General features: G+C 41.4%; 2 protein-coding genes and 1 long non-coding RNA gene across 5 annotated transcripts in view; 2 read left to right on the top strand and 1 right to left on the bottom strand.

Moving 5' to 3' along the window:
- The window catches only part of CUNH7orf50 (chromosome unknown C7orf50 homolog), a 340,684-nt gene that overhangs the window by 118,235 nt on the left and 197,851 nt on the right, over positions 1–24,598 (bottom strand). The gene's annotated exons all lie outside the window — the stretch shown is intronic.
- Positions 1–24,598, top strand: part of GPR146 (G protein-coupled receptor 146) — a 90,807-nt gene that overhangs the window by 23,538 nt on the left and 42,671 nt on the right. The gene's annotated exons all lie outside the window — the stretch shown is intronic.
- LOC138158696 (uncharacterized) lies at positions 518–5,414 on the top strand. The gene is made up of 3 exons (XR_011167711.1): positions 518–629; positions 3,625–3,726; positions 5,249–5,414. It is a non-coding gene; the product is annotated as an uncharacterized lncRNA (long non-coding RNA).

Genomic DNA, 24,598 nt, shown 5'->3' with positions numbered 1-24,598 from the left:
TGTGTGTGTGTGTGTGTGTGTGTGTGTGTGTGTGTGTGTGTGTGTGTCTGTGTGTGTGTGTCTCTGTGTGTGTGTGTGTGTGTGTGTGACTGAATACCCTTAAACACACAAGGAGTTGCCCTTTTGATTCTTGACCTACCAAAATGATGACCATAGACTTTTCCATTGGGTAGGACCTCATCAAAGATTTGCTTTGAAATAAAACTTTAAGTTTAGGGATTTTCAATTGTTTTTCTAAAGAGAAACAAACCTACTTTTCTAGCTATGGGAATGGGAATTTAAGATCTTCCCTGCCCCTATGCCCTTTGATAGGCTTAAGTGACTCTGAGAACCTTCCTTGATTTGAAAATATACTGCCCCTAATAGGCTGAATGTGGTCACCTGGAGCCTGTGGAGGTTTTCAGGAATGTCCACACCTTGGTGCTGTGTGATTGGGCAGTGGGTCAAGAAGATTGTGGCATTCTTTGAGCCAGGAGACGGCTATATATATCCTGATGTGAGATTTTGTTTTGGGGCTCACTTTGAGGAGAGTTGTGTGATTTGACCAGACAAGACTCTGGGCAGCCGTTGAGCCCCCTGGCTTTGAAAACCCAGATGTTGGTGCTTCCCTCTCTGGTAACTATGACTAGGTATGGATGTAATGGTCAGACAGTTGGAAGCCTATCTGCTGAATTGTTTTCCTGTCTGCTTGTAACTTCTGTCTGTATATTCTGAAGTTTGGAGTGCTGACTTTTTCCCCTGCTAGGTAAATGACAGATGTTTGATTACAGCAAAATTGTTAACCTGGGGAAATTAGGTTTGGGCAAATCGCTTTATTCTCAAGTACTGGATTCTGTCTTTATAAAATGAGGGGGTTGGATCACCAGCTGTAAAAACCAATGATTTTTATAATGATATTATTAATATGGAGAACTGGATTAATTACTGCTATTTCACAAATGCAATGTGAATTTGGAGGACAGGTTTGCTGGGGAAGATTATGCTTGTTTATGATATTACAATGATTTATGTTTTAGAACATTCACAATCTAAGATGAAATATCAGAGTATAATGAGAAAATCTAAGGGTAAAGGGACAGATTTGGGCCTCTTGTCACACCTGATTTACAAAGCTCAATAACAGGAACATGTCTTTTATGATAACATGACATTTCCAAGACAGATCATATCAGCAAGACAATATCAGTTTGAATACATTATAAAGCTAGTATGTCCACATTTTATCTTAACTTTTTTTTTTATCATTTATTACATATTATGGAGGTTCTGAATATCTTTTGTCAAGAAACATAGTCAACACTTTGCTGGGCTTTGGGCTAGACATTGCTCCCTCATGTGGGATGTACACAACTGGATGTATTTTGTACCATACCAAACAATCTGTCATTTAACTCCATATTGTTATATATGTATATATGGTTTTCTTAATTTTTTCATTAATTAAATCAATAAATATTTATTAAATAACTATTGCATGTAAAGAACTGGGTTAGTCACTGAGGGAGAGATAATTTTGATAAGATGCTGGTCCTTACAATGATAGAGCTACGGTCCAGATGACATTTCAGAAACAGATATAGATGGCTCAATTATTCATTATCATATGCTAGGTGCTTTAGAGACAGCATCAAAGTGCTCTGTGAAGGTAGGGGAAAGGGACTAGGTATTCATATATCACCTACTATGTGCCAGGAATGATGCTAAATTCTTTACAAATATTCTTTCTTTTGATCCTCACAACAACCTTGTAGAGGAGGCTCTCTCTGTCTCTGTCTGTCTCTATTTCTGTGTCTCTGTCTCTTTCTCTCTGCATGCTATTATTTATCTCTATTTTACAGCTGAGGACACTGAGGCAAACAGAGGTTTGAGTAATTTGCCCACAGCTGGTAAGTATCTGAGGCTGATTTTCAATTCAGGTTTTCTGACTCCAGGCCCAAGTATTCTCTTCACTGCTCCATTTAGCTGCCTCTAGGGGAAAGTCATGAATTACTTCAGGGGAAGATTGGGAAAGGCTTCCTGGAGGAGGTGGCATCAGAATTATTTTAAAGTAGTGATGGCAAACTCAAACAGAAGCAGGCAGGCTGTTTACTGATTTAGAAACCTACAAATTAACATTATCTATGTTGTATTGTATTTTTATTTACTTTGTTAAACATTTCCCAATTCCATTTTAATCTGGTTCAGGGGAGTTTTGCCAGAGGCCAGCAGGCCTCCAGTTTGATGTGTTCGTTTTAAAGGATGGGTGGGAATTTGACAGTAAGTTGGAGAAAGCGGAACATTTCAGGCACGGCTCATATGAAGAGACTAAACTTCCTAAAGCAGGAGCTAAGTCTCCTCCTTCTCACGGTATTATTAAGTACTCATACGAATTGATTTATTGTATTGGCATCAGCACACGGGTATAGACACTACTCCAGTCTAAGGGGGCTTTATCACCAATAAGAGTAAGACAAGGAAGGATTGTAGTGTCCCAATTCAGGAAGGCCCCTGGAATCTGTCTTCACCCTCAGCATGGTAAGTGTGAAAGGAATGGGGCCCTATCATTCATTCCAGGCCCACGCCTCTGTGGAGCAGCTTTGTTTATCCACATGTAGAAAAACACAATCTTCCCTAATTCAATTTCAGGCATATGGACACTGTCTAATGATTTATAATACACTGCATTAAAAGAAAATTATTACTGCTCTTGGGCCAACTGCAAACTAGAAGCCATTCTGCATTCTGTATTGTCAAATAGCTGAACGGGAAATGTCACAGTTATGATTTCTAGGCACAAGTGATAATTGGATTGGAAGGCAAAGTTCAAGAAAACAGTAAAGCTCTTGTGTATTAACAGAAGGTTTGTTCTGCTCTGCAGCTTGCCAGCCAAGGCTATTTCCTTCCTAAATATTAAAATTCTAATCTGCCATCATTTCATCTGCAGAAATGTATGACTAACTAGGAATTGAAAGCTGCATTTTTTTTTTCCAAACTAGAAACTCAAATCTAGCAGGCTGATGGACAGCATAAGCATCTCTGAGGCGAATACTAAGTATAAAAAGTTGCAAATGAGTCAGGAATTAACATTTAGAAAATAGAAAATTTCTTCTCAGCAACTTACAAGAAATTAGCTGACAGCAGCTTCTGGGTTTGCATTGCTGATTTAGTCATTTTAATGAAAGAGTCTGGTTCTTTCTGTTCTAGGAACAAATTACAAACCTGCTAAGATGTCCTATTCAACAGATACAGGCCTGAAATGATGATATAGGGTTTAAAATAAATGAAAGATTGCCTATGGTATATACACAGCAGAGGAAATATCTAACAGAAAACATATCTCTTAATAATGAAAAGATTTCCCAAATATGCTTTCATAGAGATCCAATCTAGAAGTCTCAATTGTAATTGGCTTTCAGGTCATTTTGGTACCAAGTGGTGGTCCTAGGGAAAAAGCAGTGCTGCTCTCCCCCCACCACGTCAGCAGATGCTGTGAAGGATGAGGGTCTCACACGAAGAAGCCAGCCCGCTTTCAGGGAAGGCCAGTGGTGGCACAGTAACAGACGTAAATTTGCTCGTTTGGGCTCTGCTCTCCTACAGCTCAGGAACCTATTACACAGTCCTTTCTCTCTTATTCTGTATCTACAGAGAAGAGAGTCAGCATGTAATGGAAAGAACACTGCCCTGAGATTCAAGAGACCTGCACTCTAACCTTGTGCTAAAGCTCTAGCTTCCCCGTCACCCAGCTAAGTAAGCTTACAAAGATCTGTAAAAGAAGAACAGCTTTCCCTTTCTTCTCTGCATTCTGTCCCTGCTGGCCTCATGACAACTGCCTGAAGTCCATGCTTTTGCTCCTGCCTAGGTGGTACCCCATCTCTGCTCCTCCACATCCTTTCTTTCCATTGAGACTCCATCTCTACTTTCCTGATTTCTGCCTCCTCCCCCCCCCCTCCCCCCCAGTGACGAATGTTCTCATGCACCTTAATTCACCTTGCACATGTTGTCTCATAAGAATGGGGTAAGATCTCACCTCTGTCACTGAACTACCCGGACAACCTCCAGGCCTCGTTTTCTTTTTGTACAAAATGAGATTTGGAATAAATGAGCTATAGGATAGCTGAGACCCTATCTCACAGCGTCACCAAGAGCAAAGCGCTCTACATACACATGGCGCAGTGGGCAGGGAGTCGGGGAGACCCAGGACCATGTCCTGCCCCTAGCTGTGTGACTCTCAGCAGGTCACAACTTCTTAGCACTGTTTAAAAGCTGCATGTAAGACTACAAATTCCACAGCAATGAATCCATCAATGAGCACTTATTAAGTGCTTATTGTATGCTAGGCACTGTGGATAATGTTGGAGGTAGAAAGAAAAAATGGAAATACCTCCAGCCTCCAAGGAATTTATTTATTTATTTTTTGCTATTTGGAGGGCAATTGGGGTTAAGTGACTTGCCCAAGGACACACAGCTAGTTTGTGTGTGTATGTATGTGTGTGTTAGTTAACTGTCAATTAAGTGTCTGAGGCTGGATTTGAACTCAGGTTCTCCTGACTCCAGGTCCCCAGGCTCTATTTACTGCGCCCCCTAACTGCCCCCCAAGGAATTTATATATTAATGGGGAAGAAAATAGGCACATGTAAGACACATTCAAATTAATCTTCAAGGGGAAGGAATTAGTGATAGGTACTGATCAGTATTGGTTGAATTTCCTTATCGGGAGTTCCCTATATCAAAGAAGGCACAAGTCCAACCTCCCCCATTTTCCCCTCCCCAAAAAAGTGTTCTATAAATATGATTCAGGATGCACAACAAGGCAGGTCAAACTCCAACTTCCTACAAAAAGGTTTAGTTACTTGGGTAACAAAACGATTTCATACTCAGGTTCCTTCATGGCCTGGACTGGAAGAACAGAGTAAGGTTCTGATGTATACAGTCTACATGTATACTTAAAAGTTCTAAGTAATGATTATATTCCCCAGTTTGTAGACGATGAATCCTCTCAACAGAATTCTGAATCAAACTGACACTGTTATGTAAGATATACTGCATGTGAAGGGAAAATGACAACTTGGGAAAGATCTTACTGTCTCATTTTGCAAAAATTAACTATACTTGTATGTCCCCTAGCAATTAGGAAGGGATGGCTTTTGGGGGTCCTGACTGTTCTTCAATGTGCCAGGAGAACAAATTTACTTGGTCTGGACTTCAAAAGGAAAAGGGGACAGATCCTATTTACTACTTAATGAATTATTTCTCCTATATATCTTGGCAGCTGAAGTCTGAATCAACAATGGGGACACACCTTCTTCTTAATGGATCCTGGTCTTATACAATTCATCTGTCATCAGAAACACAATTATCTTGGTAGTCAAATGGTTTATAACAGAAACATATTTGAGAGAATCCTTCAATTTAATTCCATAAAAATGTATCAGGCACCTACTATGTGCTAAACCTGCTGGGAATATAAAGATAAACAATGATCATGACTCCTATGCTCCCCGGGGTAAATTTTTTTTTCTTTTTTTGGAGGGGGAGGGCAGGGCAATTGGGGTTAGGCGACTTGCCCAAGGTTAAGTGTCTGAGGCAGATCTCAACTCAGATCCTCCTGATTCAGGGCTGGTGCTGTATACATTGTATCACCTAGCCACCCCCTCTCCAGAGTGATTCTGAACTTTCAAAGATAGTGTATAAACTTGGGTGCAATCTTGCCTTTTGTTCCTATCACCTTAAAGACAACAACAGACAGACAAAATTGGCCAGGAATAGCAAAGTAATCATTGGCAATGCAGGGGGAAATTACTTTATTGAAACCACATTGTATAAAATAAAATTTAGAAATAAATTAAAATTCCCCCCATTAGATTCTCTCTCTCAACATACATACACACACACACACACACACACACACGATTTCACTTCATTTATGGTGGTTCAGTGCACTGACCTCTGCATTTCAGGGCTGTCAGCTCTAATCAGAGCATGAATGGTACCAATTGAGTTACTGAAATAACACCAACGGAACAAAACCTCAACAAAACAAAACCAAAAAACCTTTTGGCTTGACTGAACCAAAGTGCAACTAGTGGTGGCTAGAATGTCTCAAATACAAAGAGACAATTCTGTTTTTGCTTTTACAGTATATATGTTGTGTCAGCTCCTGGCTCTGCCTTGTTTCCTCTTGTGAACAGACATTATCAGTGAGGATAAGACAAGAATCTGATTATTTTTACTTCAGCTTCTCTTTTTGTGCTTAAATTCTGAGAGGGACAAGGGCCATTTTACACAGACTGGTAAGTTTCAAAATGACTTAAGACAAGAAAGGAAAATAGAGAGACAATTGTGGTGTTTCTTCCCCTAGAGACAGAACCCAAAAAGAGGAGAGAAAAAACAAAGGCCTAGAGATGCTCCTTTTTATTTTTTTGGCATTACATTCCCATGTTCCCCAGCTCACATCCTGAATCTGGGCCCACTATTAGGGAAGCTAATCCCTGTCAAAGCATTGCAAGAGCAAAGAATCTTTACCCCTCCACATGCCAGGACACCAGTCCTTTAGCTTTGCCCAGCCTGGACCAAAGGTAATTGTACAACACTAGAGGAGCCACCCCTCTATCAAAATACCTTCAAGGTATCTCTCTGTGCTCCCAGGCCCTGCTATCTTGCTTTTCTTTTTAAAACACATGTTCCCTAAGGGACCAAACAAGTGATGTCTTTTTTTTTTTAAGTGAGGCACTCATAAACCATCTAGTAAAAAGTGATAAATGACTAACCACAAGACTAAAGCTGACATAGGGAGTCTATCAGAAGCTGGTGTGTTAGGAAGAGGTGTGGCCCCTTTCCAGGCTTAAGTCACCTCTAAGAGTCTGGCCAAGCACACTTTATTCCTCTAAGTCATCCATTCATCTCTTCAAGTTAAAACTCAGAGGACCTCAAGCTGACCAAGGTCACGATGTTCTCTGAGCAGCATAAAGGATCACACCACTGAGACCCTGCTTTCTGTCTGGCTGGGTTTGATGGTGCTCATTCTGCACTTGCTGCTTGGTCACTCTTCTAAGTTTCTTTCAAATTCATGGACCCAGCATTTATTAAGTGCCTACTCGGTACAGAGCCCTAGCTAAGGAGCACAAAGACAAAAATGAAGCGGTCCCTACCTTCAGGGAGTTTGTATTTGACTGGGGAAAAATAATGCATCCACAGAAAATTAAATACAATTTGTTGAAGGAAGTTAAACTGGGAAAGGAAGTGATTTAGGATAGGTTTTCTATAGGAAGCAGCGCTATCTGTCAGGAACCTAAGGATTCTGTGAGGAGAAGATGAAGAGACAGTGCATTCCAGGCATGGGACACAGTCTACACAAAAGGCTGAGGCAGGAGATGCAATGCTGTATATGGAGAAGAGGAAGAAGGTCATGTTAGCTGGACTGTGTGAAGGGGAGTAATACACGAGAAGCCTGGGAAAGAAACCAGAAGCCAGATTGTGAAGTCTTTAAAAGTCAAGGGGAATTTCTATTTTATCCTGGAGATATGAGGGAACCATCACAGCTTCCTGAGCAGGGGTGTGTGACATGGTCAGACTCAAACTTCAGGAATAACAATTCAGCAGCTATTATAGAGAAAGGATTTGAGATGGGGAGGGCCTAGAAGCCGAGGGACCAGTGAAGGAAATTATTGCAACAGCCTGAGCAAGAAGAGATGAGAAGCTGAAGAGGGTAGTGGCTGTGTGAGTGGAGAAAAGGGAACTGATGAAGGAGTGGGTGTGGCAATGAAGTCATAAGATGTAAACAGCTGAATAGGAGAGGTGAGGAAGAGGAAAGAGGTGAGGATGAATCCATGGCAGTGAACCTGGGTGACCAGAAGGCACATAAACAAGGAATTAGGAAGAGGGAAAGGTTGGGCGATGTAGTGTGATACACATTTCTGTTCTGGACATGTTGTGTTTGAGATGTCTATGGAACATGCAGTTCACGATACACAACTGGTGTGACCTTTCACCAGTTGGTGAATGTAGGAGTTAGGTGTAGAAAAGAGACTGGGGCTGAACACATACAGACAAAAAGATAGAGAGATAGAGGGAGTCATATGGATAGAAGCAGATAGCTCAATCCAAGAGAGCTAAGGAAATTACCAAGAGAGTATACAAAGAAAAAAGAGAAGAGGACCTAGGATGGAGTCCTGGGAAATATCTTCACATAGGAGGTGAGATAAGTATTATCCAGGAAACTAAGAAGGAAAGAACTGCTAGAGAGAAAGAGAATCCTAACAGAGCAGTGTCACAAAAGCCCAAGGAGAAAAGAAGGCCTAGGAAGAGAGGGTGATCTATCAAGTCAAATGCACCAGCGGTCAAGAAGGATAAAGACTGATAAAGGCCCTCAGATCTGGCAATTAACAGATCATTGGAAAGAGTAGTTGAGTGATGAAATCAGAAGCCAGACTGTAGGGGCTGGGAAAGGGGCAGGAGGTGAGAAAGTGGAGGCAGCAGAGGAGAGAGGCTAGATAGAGAAGGTCTGAGAAGTAGCAGGGAAGAACCCAGGGACGAAGGAGAGACTAAAAAGCTAGGGAGAGAGAAAAGAGCCAAGCTCTTGGGAAGAGTGTGAGGGGATGGAATTGGGACCGACCCACAGAGGTTGGTGTCCAGAAGGAGAAGGAAGAGATACCTCTTCCCCGAAGATTAAAGCAGAGCAGAGAGAGTGTGGAGGAAGACACTGAAGGAGAGGCTACAGCTGGAGGAAGAGAGAGCTTGCAAGTGGACAGCCTCAGATTTTTCCGTGAAGTGTTTGGTAAAGTCCTTTGCTAAGACAGAAAGGCGAGGGGAGAGTTTGAGGAGAGAAGAGTTTGCTGAAGCCCAGATGCCAAGGGGAATAATGCTGCATCAGCCAATGAAGAATGGAACAATGAGAGCCCATTTGAGAATACAGAACACAGAGTATACTCAGAATGGTGGCAAGACATTTGGCTGTGGTTCAGCAGCATATATGTGGAAGTGAAGGCAGACTACAGCATTAATTCAGAGCTGGGATTTAGAAAGGGATGACTGGAGATAGGGAATTAAGGGCAGAGCATAGAGGGAAGGAGAACTGGTTAACTATAAGGTCAAAATTTTGAAAAAAATTTTGAATGAAAGTAAGACCAGACTAGGGTGGGGATGATGAGAGGGAGAGTGGAGTGATTAAAGGTTGAATTGAAGACTGGAACTGAAGCACAGGGAAAGATGGGAGAAAGATGGATAGGAGCGTATGGTCCAATAGAGGAATACTGGAATTATGGACATGAAGAAGGCACACTGGAGGCAAATGATGAAATCAAGGGCATGAGCGGTGGGTGGCAGTGAAGATGCCAATTATGGGAGTTGAGAAGGCTAATTAACTTGGAAGTAATAATACTGGAGGAGACATTGACATGAAAACTTAAAACCCCAAGTACAGGGCCTGGTTGGTGTAGAGAAACTTCTAACCCAGTTCTGAACTCTTGGAGGCAGACAGAGAACAGGCCATTGCATCTTGATGCAATGAGTCTTAGGCCCATTATCTCCCCTGTGGCCCTGATTACATTGTGAGCACTTCACAAACACAGGCAGAGTCGCTCCTGTCAGGCCACTCCAGGGAAAAGGCTTCTATCTCCTCCCTCAGGAAAAACTTCCCCTCAGCCATGTGAAACTGACCCATCAGATGTTTTTCTATTACACAGAAAGAGTGAAATCACCATCTTTCTGGTCTTTCATCCAGATTAGAAAATCTCTCTGGCCTTGCTCCATTTTGTCCCCATCTCCTTCCAGCTATATGATGAGATCAGTCTTTGTAGGTTTACTCAAATACTGGCCTTTGTGTTTGACAATGAAGGCAACTAAGGATAACTAATGATCAGAGGATTTCAGCCTGAGGGGGGAAATAAAGCATTTATTCGGAACCATTTCTGCTTACACACACTGGCTAGAAAGAAGACAGAGGGAAACAGTGAAGCAGAAATCCAGTATAGCCCCCAGCAAATGCCAACGTGCTGTTTCCCCCATTAAAATGTGAGCTACCTGAGGGCACCAACCATGTGTTTGCCTTTCTTTGTACCCCCAGGGCTACAAAAGTAGTATAGGGTATTCAGAGGACCAGTAGTACCTTCAGTGTGAGGGTGTGCAAATCTAACTCTCCAAATACTTCATATTTTAAATGTGATTTGGCTGTGGACAAAAACGGTGATCATTTGGGGGAAGTAAAAGGCTTAGAAAAATCCCAATAACACTAACCATGGGACTCTGTTGTTTGGAGACTGCCAGGTGAGAGTATAAAGAGGAAGGGAGGGCAGGACAGAGAAAGAATTGTTTTAAGGCTAATGAGTATATGCAACTTTTGTTGAGTGAATCAGGTGCCCAAGTTTTGGTGACAAAGGATACCTTTACAACTAGGCAAAAGGTGCAATAAGAAGGCAAAAGCTGGTTTATGTAGGATTCTATCTTATTTCTATGACCAACGGTAATGGATATTTCTGATGAAGATACTGAAACACAAAGATAGTCAAGTTTCATCTGAGTCATCAAAGAAGAATTATATTTGTAACTTTAGTGCTAAGTTTGAAATTTATTTTATTGTATTCTAATGTACAAGTGGAAAAATTACTGTATTTGGGATCAGATGTCCTATTAAAATTTCAGCCCCGCCAGCTAGTACTGTGTGCTCTTGGACAAGTCACTGAATCTCTCTGGAGCTTCAGTTTCCTTAGCTGTAAAATGAGGGGAGCTGACTAGAGGGCTTCTGAGGTCCTCTCCAGCTCTAGATTCTATGGTTTATTCACCTTGTACATATATCTTCTTAACCAGAAGACTCAAGTCCCCGAGTCAAGCTGAGAACTTATATAACTGAGAACTTGTTCTTACAAAACACAGGAGAATACAGTGATGTTTTTGTCAGTCAGGGGTTCTTCACCTTTTCATGTGTCACAGGCCCCTTTGGCAGTTTGGTGAAGCCTATGGATCCCTTCTCACAATAAGATTTTTGAATTTCTAAAATGAAATGCATAGAATTACAAAGGAAACCAATTACACTGCAATACAGTTATCAAAATGAACTTCCATTAAATAATCAGTCTTGCTCTTTGCAGAAAGCTCGGGACATTTCAAAAGGCTCTTGCAAATACAGTAAAAATCCTGCTTTGCTGCAAGCATGGAAACAACTTCATCTTTTAAAAAAATATGATTTCAGAACAGAAATTGGGGGAGAATAGTGTCAGAGATGCGTAGGGGAAGGAGTGGGTGTTATATGGGGGGGGGCTGGTGATATTAACTCAGATGGAACAGTTTCATGTGCTTGAGCATGGGGGAATAGGAGTGGGGGAGCACCTGAAGGGAAGGCAAAAGGAGATGGGGTAGATGACAGACTGCAACTATGGGAAGTTCTGCTGAAGAAAGAGTGTGATGTTAGACCAAGTCCAATCTGCCAGTTCTGGACAGCTGTTCACGTAGAAGTGAAAGATCCCAGGAGAGTACTCAAAGACAGGAAAACTCTGGTCTCCTTGCCAACACACCCGCCTTCTTTTCATGCCACTGCTGATTAATTGGCCCCCCAGCCAACCCTGGACAGAAGTAGAATGCTGCTGCCACATAATGGCTGCTAATTTGTTTACATCCAATTACACAAATAACTTACTGTCTAACTTAAGAGCTAGCCAGCCACAAAGTCATACTCTAGACAGCAAATACTTTGTCCAGGATGTGGGGAAGTGTGGTCACATTGAGACCTATTACAATGAAGCACATGCCTCCCCAAGGCCTCAGACATCCAAGTACCTGACACCCCGAAACTTAATTTTACTGTGGTATTATCACTGAAATAGTCATGTGAGTACTCTTGCCCAATAAGGAGTCAATAGGCTTGAGGACACTTAAGTCATTAAAAAAAAATCCAGGGCAACAGGAAAAAAAAAAAACCCACAACCCATTTTAGGTAGGAGAGTAGAAGTTGGCAGAGGCAGGAAGAAATCACTTTCAAATGGCTTGGAAAAGGGTTGGCCTAGTCACATGACACAAGGGATGTATGTTAATACAGACAGTCCTCAATTTACAAATTAGTTTTATTTCCAAAGTTTCTTTTAAATCATTTGTTTTGTTATATATCATTTTGTATTTACAAATGGTGATAAAAATGCTGACAGTATGGTAATACTGTTATCTTTTATTTATTTATTTTATTGCTTCTGGGAGGGCATTTGGGGTTAAGTGACTTACCCAAGGTCACATGGCTAGTTTTTGTGTTAAGTGTGTGAGGCTGAATTTGAACTCAGGTCGTCCTGACTCCAGGGTCGGTACTCTATTCATTGTGCCACCTAGCCACCCGATACTATTATCTTTTAACAAATGGTATCAATGCTATACATTGAGAGCTTCTGTGGCTGTTTAGACAAAATCTTAGTTCAGAATTCTGATCCTTTGAACCAATAAACCAATACCAAGTAACCTTGGGCAAGTTACTTAACCCCAATTGCCCTCCCCCCAAAAAACCAAAAACAAACCAATACCAAAACCCAGTCTTTTAGGAGAACTATGTTGTCCACCCAAGGAAAGAATTTTCCTTTCTCCAGAGAACTAGGACCAAATCACAAGGGACAAGTTAAAAAAAAAAAACAAAAAACAAATCATTTGTCTCCATACTTTCCCTAACAGATTAAGTTGGCTGCAAAGGTAATACAAATAGAGCTTGGCTATTCTCCAAAGAAAACTGAGGATGACCCAAGTCACAGATTGAGCCAAGGAAGCACGTCTCTGATAGTGCTATAGACACAAACTTGAGACACAGGGTGGGCATTACAGCTGGGCAGGGTACAAGATGACTGGAACCAGCCAGTTGTCTTATGGTTCCCCCTACTCCAGAGTATACACTGTGTCTGGTGGAAAAAACAGTTCTTTGGGTTGGAATGACTCTGCCTCTGTCTTTGAACTCTAGCTCTGAATAAACTTAGCCGCAGAGTCTGTGTGTTCCCTGAGTGTGAATCGGGATCCAGGGCACCATGGCTTTTATTTCTCTAGAAGTGAGTCAAGCCAGCCCTATTTGTGTGCAGGGTTAGACTGAGGTGAACAGAATCCCTCAGGGCATTTGGGTATGTGCCCATGGGGGAACATGCACTTTCCCCAAGTATGGGGAAAGTTGCAGTGACCTGCCATTCCTGGAAACTCTGCCCAGTGGCCTGATATCCTGGGAATGTGGCCAGTCTTCAATGTGGAGGCCCCACCCTGCTGGATGGAGTGTTTCTGACCAAAAAGCTCACCTTAGAACCTGCCCTTAAATTGAGCTACCTTTAGAAGTGGGGAGGTGGGGTCAACCTTGTACAACAGGCAGGGTTGGCAGCCACCAACATGGCATGATGGTAAGGAGTCACAGGTCCCACCAGTCCTTCTCCCAAACCCCCCAAAAGCTTCCCTCACCTACTGGCTGATGCCAGAAATTCCAGTTAGAGTCTCATTCCTTTGGCTTAACGAAAATACCCTTGGGAGTAATAACACTTTATTCTGCAATCTATCATTTCTATGGCAATATGATTGAGTTTCAGATTATTCCATGAGAGTAGGTTTCAAGAGGGAGAGAGTAAGGGAAGGTGAGAGAGTGAGGGAGAGAGGGAAATGGAGAGAGGGATGGAGGGGGGGAAAGAGAGAGAGAAAATATGAACTTGGAGGGTGAGGATATTGGGTGTGATATAGGAGAGGTCCCACTGATAGGGTGAAGGGTGAAAAATGGGGTGGCACTGGGCACAAGGGTCACAGGATCACAAGGATCTTACATTTCTCTTTCTTCTTTATACTGTTTATTTTCCCCACAAACACTCAGAAACAAAGAAACATGTTTAGTACATTGTTTTTAGGTCTGTTTGAACTATGGACATCCAGGTATTGTTTTCATATTCCTAAGATCCAAGGACTCTGTGTGTGTGTGTGTACACGCCTACTTGTGTACACTGATCAGCTAACTGCTAATTATTTATGGAAATGGCAGCAATTCCGTGATGCTTTGGATAAAACACAGGAGTAAGAGTCTTTAATTTGTAGTCAACTTGGTAAACACATAAGAAATACCTGAATTTTAACAAGAACCCCTTGTTTCTAACCTTTTACACAATTCATCAATAAAAAGGGAGAAAAGGCAACCTTTGAAACAATTCTCCTGAGGCAATCTTGTTAGATATTTGAAGGAAGGAGTCTGGTGAACACTACTTTTAGATGAAAGTTTTAGATAATCTCTGCCTAACAAAAAGTATGAGTGATAAAAAAAAAAAACCCATTAGAATTCACACACACACACACACACACACATATGCAGGCGCGCGCTCTTGTTCTCTTCCTCAAGCTAACTAGAGCTTTGACACAGCTGCCCTGAATTACACAAGTGTAAGGACTTAATTTACTGCAGCACAGCTCAAATTTGAAGTGGACTAATGGGCCTTAATACTGGACAAGGAAATTGAGTGTGTCATGACATCTCATAAAAGGTCTATTTTGTCAACCCATCAATTAGGTTCTTGGACACTTGATAAAGTAAGGAGGCAGCCTGAGGAAAAAGGCATTCTTTCTACTACCGTGTTTCCCCGATAATAAGACACTGTCCTATTATTTTTTTTGGAAAGAAAAACACCAGAGGGCTTATTTTCAGGGGAGGGCTTATGTTGTCCTGCCTCAGCTCTCCTCTGCGGCACTGCTCTCAATGGCGCCAGCAAGCAAATCACTGGGGTAGAACAGGATGACGCGCTCACTGCTGCAGCTCTGATTGGATGCAGCTCAGAGTGCAGAGTGCATTTCACGGGGGGGGGGGGGGGGGGGTGACGGTGCATACAGAGGGTACCGTAATGTAGCGTGTAGCGCAGGGGATCACCTTCACTACAGTAGCAATCTCAATAGGGCTTATTTTGGAGGAATCTTACACAGTAAGGGGAGGGCTTATTTTCGGGATAGGTCTTATTATCGGGGAAACACGGTACTATCAAGGGATAAAAATGAGACCTACCCCAAAGGAAGATGTAACAGAACTTGGAACCAGGACTTCGAATTGAGGAGTTTCTAATGCTCAAAATATTTTCACAACTAGTGAGGTGATTTCACTAGGTATTATAAACTATTTATTTGGAATGACTGGGAGAGCACATTCTACTTTAATTAATTAGATGCATCATATGTAGATTACTAATTTAAAAAATAGACTACAGCAAAGTATAACCCAGACTGAAATTACATGGAAGACTATTTTGGGTAAGAGAGGTAGTGATTCAGGAAGCACACTGGGATCCTGAAGTGGTACCTTTGGAACAGGACTATGACTATTAACATTATATGTATATTTATAAAAAAAAATCTCAGTAAGAACTTTCCAGTTGTTTAGATTCTGTATAAGTCAGGGTCCACGGTACTATGTAAATGAAGGAACTTGATGACCAAGAAAATTAGTCACTATTAAGATCTGCTGGGCAGCAGGGCAGGCCAGACTAGGAATATCTGGGACTTTAAACTATTTAGATGTATCCAGAAAGTAGGCAGGTGGTGAAGTTAGAAGGAAAATGACAGGTAATATGGAGATTTACTTGCACTGGGTGATAACAAGACAGGTAGATACAATGTTAGGAGCATTTGAGAACAGGTGGACAGAAAGGCAAAAAAAAAAAAAAAATGAACGTAAGTTAATAGCAGGCAGGTGTCCTTCTAACCAGAGGGGCATGAACGGCTAGCAGGAACCCAGATAAAAGTGAGTTTCAATGGCAAATTTCCAGGCGAGAGGCCTGTTAAGAGTCACTCAAACTGCAAGGCAGGGAATGAGGAAAGGAAGAACAAAACAGGTACCTAGTGACCAGAACCCCAGGGCAACCTCAACACAAAATCAGAGTGCACCAAAAATCAAGGCTGACCTGATGCTGAGCCAAACACAGTGCCAGCTGAGGGGCCTATAGCTCGGGAAACAAGTGGGGAGTCAGATTGGTCATTCCTTACAAGTCACTGTTTCTGGAAGGCTGCCTGTGGGATGTAGAGTGGAGGACAAAGCATCAGGAGTCAAGGAAACTAAAATGAATCCTGGCTCTGCTCTTTACTATTTTGGTGACTTTGAGCAAGCTATCTGATCTCCCTGAGTCTCATTTTCTCCCTCTCTGAAATGAGGGGGATTGATTAAATTACCCCTAAGGTTTCTTTCCACTCTAATGTTAGGCTCCTATAATCCTAGTGCAATCTTCATCTGTTTACAAAATGGTCACTGGCAGATCTCTTCACCGAGTGTGACAACCTCTTTCTATTGTTCCTTCAATCCCCATGCTAGGAGGACACGGCCCTTGCCAAGCACCACATGGAACCCAGCAAGGAAGTTAATTCCTACCAGGAACCAGCCAAACTGTAACGAATCATAATTTCCCTAAAGCCACTGTCTAATCATGCCAAGAATCTTCAGGGTTCCCCAGTGTTTCTGAGATAAAATACAAACTCCTTAGCTTGGCACTGAAAACCCTTTAAACCTGCCTCTATGTTACCATTCCAGGTGTATTTTACATTATGCTTCTTCTACATTATTCTAGAGTCTGGCACTGGCTCTCTGAAGGGCCTGAAATGCCTTTCCTCTTTACCACTACTCCCTTAGAATTTCTAACTTCCCCCAAGACTAAGCTCATCAACCACTCTGCCCAGGAGAAGCATTTCTTGTGCCTCACACTGTTTGGAGCTTTCTTGATCCTCAGTTGAACTTTTTTTTTTAAAGCTTATTTGTACAAGGACTTTTTTTGTTGTTTAATCTTTACAATGTATAGCATCTAGCACAGTACCTTCTCAATTTTAGGCACTTAAAAAAACACTTGTTGGGGTGACCTGAATCTCACACTTTAAGGTTTATAAAGCTCTTTCACTCTTTCCACAACAATCCTGAAAAATGGGAGAATAAGTATTATTATTCCTATTTTGCAGATGAGAAAACTGAAGTTCCATAGGGTTAAGCTTGTATTTATTTACACAGCTAGAGATTGTCTAAGGTAGGATTCGAACTCAGATTTCTTGCCTACAGATCTAACACTCCTTCCAGTGGACTGGTCACTTAAAAGAAGTAATAAAGGTCATTAATTATCTTTTAGGGCTCATGAAGGTAGTGTGTGTGGGGGGGTGTTATTGGAGGTAGGGGAGGGAACTAGGTCTTAGGAAGAAATGAATATAGTTTCAAGCTAACAGTCCTATGGGGACTAGAAGGAGAAGAATAAGATTGGACAGAAGCATTCTAAGAAATATTGCACTACATTGGCTGGGCCATGTCCCAACAGAATATAAGTGTGCTTGAGGATCCAGAGAACTTCAAAACAAAAGAAAACACAAGTATCAGCCATCTAACCCTAAATCAGGATGTAAGCAAAGTTAGTCGGGTACATTAGAGAATTTTTTGGTAACTATTTGCTAACGTACTTGGAACTTTTAAATGGAACTAAATTCATTGAAGTTTACACTTCAAAAAACCCCAAACAAACCCAAGCCCCTGAATGTTGCTCCTTACCTCTCACTTTTATAGTACCCAAGCATCATATTTTCAGGACTCCAGAAATGGTGTCAGCTCAAAAGGACATTAGGAACAAAATCACCAGTACTTACAAAGCCCCCAAGAACCTGTTTGAATAACCTTACTTGCAGGTTGTACTTCTGTAATATTTTCAAGGAGGTTTTCTGTGGAGGGGGAGGAGGTCTGAAATCCTGCTCTCCAGCCATTTCCTTTTGGATCCTCTGGTAGAGCCTGCAGCTTTGACACAGCAGTGTGGCAACAGGGGAGCTTATCTGCCTGGCAGCTCCAATGGGGGGGGGGGAGGTGGAAGCTATAGTCAATATGTCTTATCCCCGTCATCATCTAGATAACGGTCAAAGAGAGCAGTCTTATCACAGTCATTGTCTAAATATGATTAGACAGAATAAACCTCAAAGAGCCATCATACACAGGTCTAGTAAGACCACAGCATCTGAGCTTTAGAGAGATGTTGCACCGCATCATGTCCAACCCCCTCATTTTACAGATGAGGAAACTGAGGTTCAGAAAATCAGGTGTTTTGGCCGAGGTCACACGAGGAAGGGGTCGGGGGCTTAGTCAGTGCTTACTGTGTGCCCAGCACTTTGCAGATGTGATCTCGTTTGATCCTCCCAACAACCCCGGAAGGTAAGTGCTCTATTATCCCTATTTTAAAGCCGAGACAACTGAGGCAGATGAAGGTTAAGCAACTCGCCCAGGGCCACCCAGCTAGCAGGTGTCTGGGGTCAGATTTGGAGTTAGGTCTTCCTAACTCTAAGACCAGTGTACCACCTAGATGGCTACAAGGAGTGAGTGGCAGGGGATGGATTCAACCAAGTTTCCTCACTACAAATGTGGCACTCTTTCGATTAAACCCACCACATGGCCTTCCATGTTAGCCATATCAAATATTTAAATTGCAAGGGATGGGCCAACTTCTAAAGGACTTGGATGTCTTGATACCATTCTTCAAGACATCTGCTCTGCTTACTCAAATTCTCTCTCAGCAAACATCTTTGTTCTTCTGAGATGGGTTACAGGTAATCTTTTCTCCAAGAACCCTGACCTCTGAAACTTGGAAACATGAGGAATTCTACTTACAAGGAATGCGTTCTGGTAAATGTGTTTGTCACAAGAAGACAAAAAAATAAAGAACACATCTATGCTGTATTTTTGAGTGAGAGGCATGAAGCTGGCTGTCCTGCCACCTCCCCAAGGTGTCAGTCTCCTAGTCCCCACCCTCCTCATTACCCCAAGAGAGGACTGGACAAATCCAGTCTCTACCCACACTGAGATGGCTTTCCAGGGTGAGTGACATAGTTTTCAAGACCTTTGAATTTTTTAAAAGAGTAACCAGGGGCTAGTAAAATGTTTAGTGCCCATAGACGCCACTGCACATTCATTTGTCTCCTTTATTCCCCACAAGTTTCCTTTGTGATACAGTAATCAAAGGGGTTTAATAACTGGTATAACAATTAACCTTTGAGTTCAAAAAAATCCTCTGGTTAACCCTACAATTCATGTAGATTATCCCTACAATTTCTGTGATGGAAAAGAGAGATACAAAAAAAGCATAAAGCCAACACACCCACATACTTCCCACCCCCTATAACTCTATCCTTGCAAAACAATCACAAAACAGAAGCTGAATGTTTACAGAAGTTATTTTTATATCCATTTACTATAGAGCCTCCTTAGCCACAAGCCTAAGGCCTGGGGCCCCAAGGCCCTCTTCAGAGTGGAAACTTTCTGGAGCAGGACTCCTTACCAACTTCCAGAACCAGGCATGTTTTTCATTAGCATACACAGTGTTATAATAAATGATGCACTTCCCTTTCCACTTTATGATTCTTAAACACGCGACAATTTTGGCCAGAATGTTTTCGATTACACGAAGCAGGCTAATCTAAAGGTATGGGCTGAGGGAAAAGTTAGGGAGCAGGGGGGGTGGGGCTGGTACAAATGAAGCAAAGTGATTGAGAGCCCGAGTGTGGTTGAAAATGAGTTCCTGGGCTATCCTTGTCGATCGGGGGCACAGGTCTCATGTTCCTAGGCGTGACTGTGGCTCGTGAGGGCGAGAGATGAGTTGAATTCAATTACCGGCCCCACAAAACACACATATGTAGAAGAAACAGTGTCAAACACAGAACTTCTCATGCCTCCTTCAACCACCACTTTTGCTCTTTCTTCTAAGGCAGTGACTACTTTTAAAAAATCTCTACTACTGTAAGAAAGGCATAGTATCAGATGTGACATTATTTTATAGTGACGTGCCCATAATCTTCTTTCCAGACAGGTAAAAAGATTTCTACATACTTGGTGTCTGGGGACAGAATGGTTTATGCTTCCCATTATTCTAAAACATAGAAAGTAAAGTGAGCCATTGTAAGGGGTGGGGTAGGGTCTGGCCCTGGAAAATTAATACTGGTTGAAAATCAGGAGAAAATGAACACCAAAAGCAGTCTGGAAAGGGCCTAGAAGCCACAAAAAAAGGTTGTATGTAGAATAAAGGGTGTAGGTGGAAGAGGAGAGGTGATTAAGCCTTTGTAATATGGAAACACTAACTGTATGTCATGTTTTAGCAGCAGCTGGGGAAACCACCTCCTAACTCCATGGTAACTCTCTTAACTCCAACAGACCATTCCTGAAGCAGAAAATGGAGGGCCTACAAAATACCTGAGATTTCTCAATTTCCCATGCCCTGGGGACCTAGCTGCCAGCATTAGCCCCAGTACTACCGACTTTATCAACAACCTAACACCACCACAGGCACTAGTACAGAAGGGAAGAACACATGTGTCTGAATGGACAGGAGAGATCTCAATTTTGTGGTGTAGCGGAAGATTCAGGAAACTGGGTCTGATTAGTTCTGATTCTGCCACTTTGTTGTTCAATGTCTCAGAACCTCAGTTTCTCTTTTTGTTAAATGAATTGTAAAATTGTTAAATGTTTAAGTTAAATGAATTCTTCAAGTCCTTTCTAATCCCCCAAATTCTAATTATCCATGAAAAATAAATTTATGGGTTAATCCACAAGAGGGAGATTCAAAGAGGTAAGAGATCTTTAAATGACATGCTTAGCTGACCTTTTGGGGGTCAACATCATGGAGAATGATTGTCAAACTTTCTTACATGCAAACACACATATGTGTATATGGTGTATAAACAAATATATGTACATATCTGTATATATGCACACATACATATATACTCATCCTTCAGTATCATTTTCAGAAATAATTTACTGGACGTCTGAAGAGATCACTCTTTTACTCTACTTTGAAATTTATTATATTCTTAACTTCCAAGCTTTTAAGTTTTGCCTTTTCAATCCCTACTACAATGACCACTAAGGAAAACTTTAAAGAAGTAGATAGTATGAGTTGGGTTGGACTAGAAGATGAACTCTCACCCCTCAATGAGACAGTAAGTTCTGTGTATAGACAAAGTGTATCTTAGTCCTTTAATATCTCTTTCAATAACACCCACAATGGGTTCCAAATAGCAGGCCCTCAATAAATGTTTGTTCAAATGATATACTAAGTTGCACAACAAACTAAATGCACAAGCCCAGAAACTCCAGAATTGTCAACTGTGGATATTAAACACTAATTAATTCATTTATCCCATCTCTCCTTTCTTCCTTCATTCAAGGAACAACTAGGAAGCATCTATGGTGTATAAGTCCTGGGCTAGGTCTTTAAGGAGATAGAAAGTTTAGATGAGAACATCAACAGCCACCATGTCTAGTAGAAGACATGTACACAAATAATTATAGTACATCTGTAATACCAAAACACTAAGTGAAATCTGAAGGGGAAGATCACCAGTGATGGGGGTGGGGGTGGAGAATAGAATCCAGTGATGAACTTCTGATAGTAACTTAACTTCTAAAAGTGACATACACACCACAGTGTAATGGGAATGTAAATTTTAAAGATCTTCCCTGCCCCTAGGCTAAAGTGCACCTGGAGCCTGGGGTGGGAGGCTTGTTTTTCAGTAGATACTTCTTGATTGGCCAGTGAGTCAATAATGTTGTTACATTCTCTGAGCCAGGAGAAGGCTATATAAGCCCTGATGTGTAGCTTTGTTTTGGGGCTCATTTTGAGAAGTGTTCTGTGATTTGATCAGATGAGACTATGGGAAGCCATTGTTGAGAGTTCCCCGGCTTTGAAAAACCCAGATGTTGATTTGGTATGGATGTAATGGTTGGACAGTTTGAAAATGTCTACTTGATCTGTTTGTCTGTCTTGATAATTCTGTCTGTATATTCTGAAGTTCAGGGTGCTGACCTTTTTCCTCTGAACTAGGTAAACGATACATATTTGACTGATTAAAGTAAGCTTGTTAACCCATTTTGAGTTGCTTTCCTTTAACAAAGCAGATCCAAGAACCTGTGTGGGCAGCCACCCTGGGGACGCTTGGGGTGCTTGCTGCTACACACAGATAAGCAGGGAAGATATAAATACAGAGAAAAAAGCTAAATCAAGACTGTGGTTCATTAGAAGGTGTGAAGCCATAGACATAAAGAGATGGAACACTGGTCACAGAAATAGAGACTGTAACTTGCAGGGAAAGTCCTTCCTCAAAAGAAGTCTAGTCAGCAAGTATTTACTAGGTGCCTACTATGTGTCAAGAACTATGCTGAGTGCTGGGGATACAAAGAGTGGCCAAAAAAACAATCCCTATTCTCTAGGAGTGCTTAGTTAATAGGGGAAATTGCATGCAAATAACTACATACAAACAAGATATATACAGGATACATTGGAGATGATCTAAGAGGAAAGGCACTAAGATCGAGGACTGGGAAGAGGTTTCTTGCAGAATGTGGAATTTGAGCAGAGACTTTAAGGAAGCCAGGAGGTGGAGATGAAGAGGTAAAGAATCCCTGGTATTCAGTCAGTGAAGATACCTGGAATTGGAATAGGTAGTGTCATGTTTGAGGAACAGCAACAAGGCGAGTGTCATAGGACCTCAGAGTGTGTAAAGGGGAGTAAGATGTAAGAAGACTGGAAAAGTGGGCAGGGATGAGTATAAGGAAGAACAGAGCTTACTCAGGGTCCTTTTTGTACCTGAATTGCTACAGTGTTACTGTTCCTAACTGGACAGGATGAGAAAGTTTCTGAGCTTCTCAGTCATCAGTAAAGAAAAGGCCTTGGGTTTTGTCCCCCCAAGATAAACCCATAGAGCTTAGGCTTACCTGCAAGACTGACTTCAGGTGAGAGATAAGAGAAGGGAAAGAGGAGGTCAACTTTCCTCCATCATCCTAACTGCTGGTGTGGGGTGGGGGAATTGGAGAGCTCACATGTGCCTTTGAGCTCTCGTTCAAGTTAGGAAAAAGAAGAAAAAAAAAAGGAAAGCCCATCATGCCCAAAGCAAGAAGCACCCAGATATAAAAGGCAGTATCTGTCTTTATCCTTCACTTCTTATATTTCTTTTCATACTTCAGAATATCTAGTTATCACTTACCATTGTAGGGATGATCAAAGTATTTTTTGTTCCATCATTATCTTTTTCTGTTTCAGCTTGATCTTACAAACATTTGTTTCTTTTCTATATACAGGGTTTAGATAGTAACATAAAAGGTCAGAGTAGTTAGGAACCTTCTTCAAGGACCAGAAGAACCTACTCTTTGGAAAGCAAACAGACACATAGCCATGGGGGATATTTTGTGGATTAGAGTTTTTGGGTCTATATCATTCATCTCGTGCTTATTTTTTGTATTTTTTACCTGTCAAGTCATGCACTAACTAAGGCATTGGTTATGGACAAGTTTTCAAGAAGCTTGGCCATTAAGGGGAAGAGAGAGATGGAATGGGCAGGAAGGACAAAGAGGAGGTCCATTTGTTTTTATGACTGGGGAGACCTTGACATGTTTCCAGGGAAATGGAAAGAAATAAGGTAAAAGAAGGTGAAAGGCTGTGGAGGAGCAGGATCTTAAGAGAAATGAGAAGGAATGGGATTAAGGCACTGGCAGGGGAGCTAGCTTCAGTGAAAAGTAAGGATATCTATTTGTTCATTACAGGAGGAGAAAGTGAAGACTGATACTAAGAAATGCTGATGAAGGGAGCAAAAGGTATAGAAGGAGATTATGTTGGATGGCCACCATCTTCTTAGTGAAGTAGAAGGGTAGGTCATCTGCTCTAAGCATGAGGAGGGACAAGGGTTCAGCTGAGTAAGGAAAGGAAGGGGATAAAGTTTTGGAATAATTCCTGAATGGAATGAGATAGAGCATTATTGATAAGAGTAAAGAAGAAAGATGGTTGATCCCCAGTAGGGGCCTAGCCCAGGTCATAGAGCCATATATTTGATTTTTAAAATTTTATTTTTATTTTTTATTAGATATTTCCCAATTACATGTTAAAACACTTCTAACACTCATTTGTTAAAAATTTTTAGCTCAAAGTTCCCTCCGTCCCTCCTTACTCCTTTCCCCTCTTTAAGAAGGCATCTTGACATTGATTATATATTTGAAGTCAAGCAAAATATATTTCCAAATTAGTCATGTTGCAAAAGAAAACATAAACAAAATAAAACAAAGGGAGTAAAAAAAATGTATGTTTCAATCTGCATTCAGAAGAACCATATAGTTGTACTGTCTGAGGTCTACAGAGATAAAGATACTCTCTACCAAGAGAGAAGTGAAAAAGAGAAAATGAATCAGAACCACTCTATGACAACTAAGGTTCTGTCTAGATAGTTCCCTGTTTTTCCTGAAATTGTACTGGCTTAGAAAGCTCTCCAGTGCTATGGGAATGTGAATTTATCTTGATCCCTGAAACACCTGAAGTTGGCCCCTGTTCAAACCAAAGCATCTTAATCTACAGTGGATCTTCTGTTCAGGCTTTTCTATTAGTGAGCTATGAATAGGATCTCAGGATAATGTCTCAAAGTATTTAGAAGCCATCAACTGCCAATCTCCCAAAACATTAATTAGCATTTGTTCTGGTACTATATTTTAATTCAGGATAATCCAGTAAGCTTTACCCCCAAAGATAAATTCATAGGGAAGTCTAGATTTGGAAAAAGTGGCTTGATTTTTTTGCCACAACTAAACCTTCCTCCTTCCCCCAAGATTACTTGCTCTTTAGCCACTGCAGGCTTTCAAGTAGCCAAAGGGGAAAGAAATTGAACCAGAATGGGCAGA

This window comes from Petaurus breviceps, unplaced genomic scaffold, assembly GCF_028583685.1.
Source record: "Petaurus breviceps papuanus isolate PSGF00001 unplaced genomic scaffold, PetGlider_PUasm1.0 175, whole genome shotgun sequence".
In the NCBI taxonomy this organism is placed as follows: domain Eukaryota; kingdom Metazoa; phylum Chordata; class Mammalia; order Diprotodontia; family Petauridae; genus Petaurus; species Petaurus breviceps.
Note: the sequence above shows the minus strand (reverse complement) of the source record. Positions and strands in the feature narration are given on the sequence as shown.